The sequence below is a fragment of the Octopus sinensis genome, linkage group LG18 (assembly GCF_006345805.1).
Source record: "Octopus sinensis linkage group LG18, ASM634580v1, whole genome shotgun sequence".
Taxonomy (NCBI): domain Eukaryota; kingdom Metazoa; phylum Mollusca; class Cephalopoda; order Octopoda; family Octopodidae; genus Octopus; species Octopus sinensis.
This window is the reverse complement of record NC_043014.1, coordinates 38352259-38358253: the sequence shown is the minus strand read 5'-3', so window position 1 is coordinate 38358253 and position 5995 is coordinate 38352259.

Genomic DNA, 5995 nt, shown 5'->3' with positions numbered 1-5995 from the left:
TTAGAAATTGAAAAGTAACCTAAAGTAATCGCCCTTTAAATTGTAGATCACACGCCAAAGTAGCTCCACAGAATGAGCTGACAGAACAAATAGCTATTAGATGAATGAGATGTAATGTGTAATAGAGGTGACTAAGCTGGTCTGAGTGTGATGATCATTGAGAGATGATAGTTGTATGAAGAAGTGATGAATGTTCCAAGTCAAGGAGCCTGCTGAAGGAAAAGATGGGATGAACGCTTACTTCAGAAGGGGGCTGATCTTTAAATAGAAGATAGCTAAGAACTGTAATAATTGGCTGGACGCAGAGCTTTTCGTTTCATGGAAGAGTGGAAAAACTAACGTGTTAATTATTGAGCCTTTCTTGGCCAGTAAATTTCAGGAGTGTGGAAGTTTATTACAAGGAACCCAATGTCCACTGGTACTTATTTTATCAACCCCAAAAGGATAAAAAGTAAAGTTGGAAGAAATGTCCCTATGCATTTTGTTCGGTGCAGTAACGGTTCTGCCAGCATAACCGCCTGAAGTAGCATATATAGTTTACGTGAATTTCGATGTTCAAAAGAGTTATTCCCCTTACATTATATATATATATTTTATTGACTTGGAATAATGGAGATGGTTATATCTAATTTCAAAAAAAAAAACATTAGCTATTGTTATCAACAGTATTCTATCGGTCTCTTTTGCCGAACCGCTAAGTTATGGAGACGTAAACACACCAGCATTGGTTGTCAAGCGATGTTGGGGACAAACACAAACACACACACACCCATTTATATGCTCAAAACTGAATCTTTGGATTCGCTTGAAATAAGATACCTAGAAATAAATGTTATTCCAGCTATTCTTTTAATCAAATCTGAGCCTCATAATGAAATCGAATTATATTTTCCCTGCTAATTATGGAACTTCGTTTCTCCTAAAATCGTAAATCATTTTATTTACAAATAGGATCTGAAATTGTCCATCTCAGGTCATTCTGAGCTATACTGATTTGACCAAGATCAAAGGCGAGTAGTAAGGTAAAACAGTATACTAATTTTAAATTTTGGTGCAATGCCAGCAATTTCAGGGAAGAGATTAAGTCGATTATATCAACCGAAATGCTCAACTGCTACTTTTTGGTGATCCCACAAAGGATGAATGCCAAAATCGTCCTTGGCGGAAATTGAACTCAGAACGTAAAGATGGACGAAATGCCGCTAATGATTTTGCCTGGCGTGCTAACGATTCTGCCAGTTCGCCACCCTTAAGGTAAAGTAAAAACATTGATGACAAATTGCTAATGAATAGCTGGTGTCTTAATGATTCTTATTTCTTTATTGCCTTTCATCCTTTCGGGGTCGATAAATTAAGTACCAGTTACGCACTGGGGTCGATGTAATCGACTTAATCCGTTTGTCTGCCCTTGTTTGTCCTCTCTGTGTTTAGCCCCATGTGGGTAGTAAAGAAATAGGTAATTCGTCTGCCGTTACATTCTGAGTTCAAATTCCGCCGAGGTCGACTTTGCCTTTCATCCTTTCGAGGTCGATAAATTAAGTACCAGTTACGCACTGGGGTCGATGTAATCAACATAATACCTTTGTCTGTCCTTGTTTGTCCCCTGTAGGTTAGACCCTTGTGGGCAATAAAGAAATAAGAATCGTTAACGTGCCGGGCGAAATGCTTAGCGCAATTTCACCCATCGCTACGTTCTGAGTCCAAATTCCGTCGAGGTCGACTTTACCTTTCATCCTTTGTGGAGTCGATTAATTTGAGTACCAGTGAAACACTGGGGTAGATGTAATCGACTAATTTCCCTCCCACAAAATTGCAGGCCTTGTGCCTATAGTAGAAAGAATTATTATTATTTTGATAGTCCATCTGTTACCGGATGCGCTCGATCTACTAAAAATAGCAACCAGTCCTCGCTCATATATCATAGTTTATTGTCTTTAAAAAAATAATAATAAATAACGGAAATGACACACTTAAAAATACTACTGGATACATTAAAAGATGGGATGGTCATGGTGGGAACTCCTTTTAGACCAGACGAGAAAGAAAGGCATAACAAGTATTTTCTTGAAGCTAAAACAATGAAACGTAATGCAAAAGTTGTTTAATGTCTTTTACAAGGGTACATAACTCTTGTTTACTTCGGTAGTTTTCTTTTTCATTTTCATACATTTTTAAGATAAGCAGGAAAATGGCGGTATTTTAACTTGTATAAGCAACCCTTTTTTTGTCAAAAATTAGGTTTAAAAAATATGGGAGTTTCTTATACATGGATAGTACTATAATCTTTTACAATACCTTTTTTTTTCAAATTATAAGCCAAAACAATTAGGTGGGTTCCTTATACAAGTTAAAATACAGTACTCTTTTACTTGTTTCAGTCATTTGACTGTGGCCATGCTGGAGCACTGCATTTAATCGAGCAAATCGTCCCCATGACTTATTCTTTGTAAGCCTTGTACTTATTCTATCGGTGCCTTTTGCCGAACCGCTAAGTTACGGAGACGTAAACACACCAGCATTGGTTGTCAAGCGATGTTGGGGACAAACACACACACACACACACACACACACACACACATATATATATATATATATATATATATATATATATATATATATATATATAACGGGCTTCTTTCAGTTTCCGTCTACCAAATCCACTCACAAGGCTTTGGTCGGCCCGAGGCTATAGTAGAAGACACTTGCCCAAGGTGCCACGCAGTGGGACTGAACCTGAAACCATGTGGTTGGCAAGCAAGCTACTTACCACACAGCCACTCTTACGCCTATTTTCACATCTTATTATTTTTTGCTGTGAAAAGAGGGAAATATTTCGTTGGTATTATACCAAAATGTCGCAAGTCCAAAACGTTGCTTTTTCAGAAAACGAAAAAATAGTTTCACCATTCCATAGTAAAACCGTTGTACTACACTTTGACAATTTTTGATATCTTGGCATCTGAACCAGCTGGAGATACGATAGTTTGACCAAAAGAACTGGCTATTGCAAGCATAAATATATATCGAGAGAAAAACACATTTGACCAAATTTGAATATACGACAGTTTAAAATACTAGCAACGATTTCGTGTTTGTACTTGGTTTGCCCAATTCTTGATGTGAAATAGCGAAAAACATTGACTTAATTCGGCAAGATGTAGTTTCTTTGCTTATATTAATTCATCAGGGCAATATATACGGAGTAACTTTACATAAGGAAATGGAACGTACAACTTCGTGCATTTCAGACCGTTTCATGATCCCACCAGACAAAATTGAGAAGGTGTTGCCCCGGGAGATGCGCTGGAGTAGCCACTCTGATTCAGGGGTCTCACACTTGCGGACTGTCATCTCGAGCCCCGATAGCGGTGAGCAGGGATATGGTCCGGGGACCAAGAACGCAGGAGGTTTCCACTGCCACAGGCTCAACCATAAACCTGTCAGGGAGCGACCTATACCTTGTCAGTTTGCTTTTCGCAGCTTGACGAGCAGCAGAGCCTGGGCTTGTAGCTGAACAGGCCAAATTGCCACTAGAGATGGTGTTACAATCTATAGCATCCCACCACAGGACGGTAAAATTGTCATACCGTCAGACCTTTTTACCATTCCTTCGGTCTAGTCCCGTTGGCTCGAGCTGGAATAGGAAGCCTGCTACATTTAGACCACGCTTTATGGTCTTGTTAAGGCTGGCATGGCATGAAAGGCGGCTAACACTTTAACAGCATGATAGTGGGTTCATGAGGTTTAGGTTATGTTTTGAAACAGATTTTGTTGTATCATAGGAGGGTCATTATGCCAATAGAAACACACGCACTAGTTCTATTTCACTTAATATATTATTATTATTATTATTACTATTATCATTATTATTATTATAAGTAGTAGTAGTAGTAGTAGTAGGGTTAGCACGCTGCGTGAAATGCTTAGCGGTATTTCGTTTGCCGCTACGTTCTGAGTTCAAATTCCACCGAGGTCGACTTTGCCTTTCATTCTTTCGGGGTCGATAATCTAAGTACCAGTTACGCACTGGGGTCGATACAATCGACTTAATCCGTTTGTCTGTCCTTGTTTGTCCTCTCTGTGTTTAACCCCTTATGGGTAGTAAAGAAATAGGTATTTCGTCTGCCTTTACGTTCTGAGTTCAAATTCCACCGAGGTCGACTTTGCCTTTCATCCTTTCGGGGTCGATAAATTAAGTACCAGTTACGCACTGGGGTCGATGTAATCGACTTAATCTCTTTGTCTGTTTTTGTTTGTCCCCTCTATGTTTAGCCCCTTGTGGGCAATAAAGAAATAAGAAACTAATATGGAGCTAAACAACAACATATCCACCAGTGAAGTGATACATTCACGTTTTCTAAATATCTTGGCATTTTCCTTACTCGAATTGAAGAAAAACAGAGAGGAATAAATTCTCTCTCTCTCTCTCTCTCTCTTCTCTCTCTCTCTCTCTCTCTCTCTCTCTCTCTCTCTCTCTCACACACACACACAGAGAAAGAGAGAGACAGAGTAATTAAAACAGCATACGAGAATGACTGATTTAAGAAGATTTTTTTTTTAATATTCTCAGACATAATATATCTGGGACTACATGAAATATCGTAGCCTTCCTAATTTAAGGTGGTTGAGAATTGTTTGTCAGCTATTTCTAGCAGGTCGAGTGACCACTAGGGGCTCCGACGTTCCCAGCTCGTTTTGGAAAAAGCCTGGATTTATCTGCGAAGAAAAGTAAATCTGCTACAAAGGAAATCCATTCCTTGATACTTGTACGATCTTATTAGGATTAAGGGAATTGCATCTAATCCACTTAACCAGCTAACCGCCACTACCACCACCACCACCACCACCATCATCATCATCATCATCATCATCTACATAAGTAGAGAAGATCTTTAAGCTGATCCATCATGACACGGAGATAATCCACAGTTTTAAATCATCGATAAAGCAGTTATTAATTATGATAGTTGATTGATTAGTATCGAAGTCGATACTTGAATTAGTATGATTTTGATAAAAAAAAAAAAATGGGCATAGTCGTTAGACGTTATATCGTTGTTTGTTCCAACTCTCTGTACTCTGAGTTCAAAACCCACCGAAGATGACTTTACCTTATATCCTTTCGGGGTCGATTAAACAACTACCAATAGCCACATCTGCTGCTACTTCTACGACCCAACAGCAATTAGAAGGAAATGAAATTTCAGCACCTTGTGAATTTTGTTAGAAAAACAGGTGAAATTCCAGAACTGATATCATGACAGAGTAATTTGATTTAATTTATTTTAGTTTGTGTTGTGTCTGGGGAGAGTCATTCTTTTTTTGTGCCTTATAATTTAACACACTCACCGGTAAAATTTCCACTTATTGCTTATTTTTATTTTCCTAAAATTTTCGTTGCATCTTGCAACCTTTTTTATTGTCAAGACTACCGAAAAGGTTGCAAAACGCAACGAATATTTTAGGAAAATAAAAATAAGAAATAAGTGGAAATTTTACCGCTGAGTGTGTTAAATTATAAGGCACAAAAAGAGAATGACTCTCCCCAGACACAACAGAATATGCTTCAACACACGAACTCACATAAAGAATCTTGCAAACAAAATCCAAAAACGAAATTATTTTAATTTATTTCCCCTTTTGATTTCAGCATGGCTAAATTGTCTTTTGAAACGGTTGAAACCGGTTGCACATTTTCTCTCGTTTATATATACGTGTGTGTGTGTGTTGTGTGTGTATGGATGGATCATGTGCATAACTTTGCTTAAAATAGCATCAAATTGATGCGAAAGACTAGTATCTCTCTGGATATACCACTAATTTATCACATGTAACATTTCCCTCAGAAAGACCATGTATTAATTTATTCAGCACACTGGAGTGACTGTCAAACGTAAAAGTTAGGAGGACCTCTATCCAGAGACATAATGAAATCGTAGAGAGAGATATGAACTCTGTGAATGATCATGTAGAGCAGTGTTCCGCAACCTTTTCA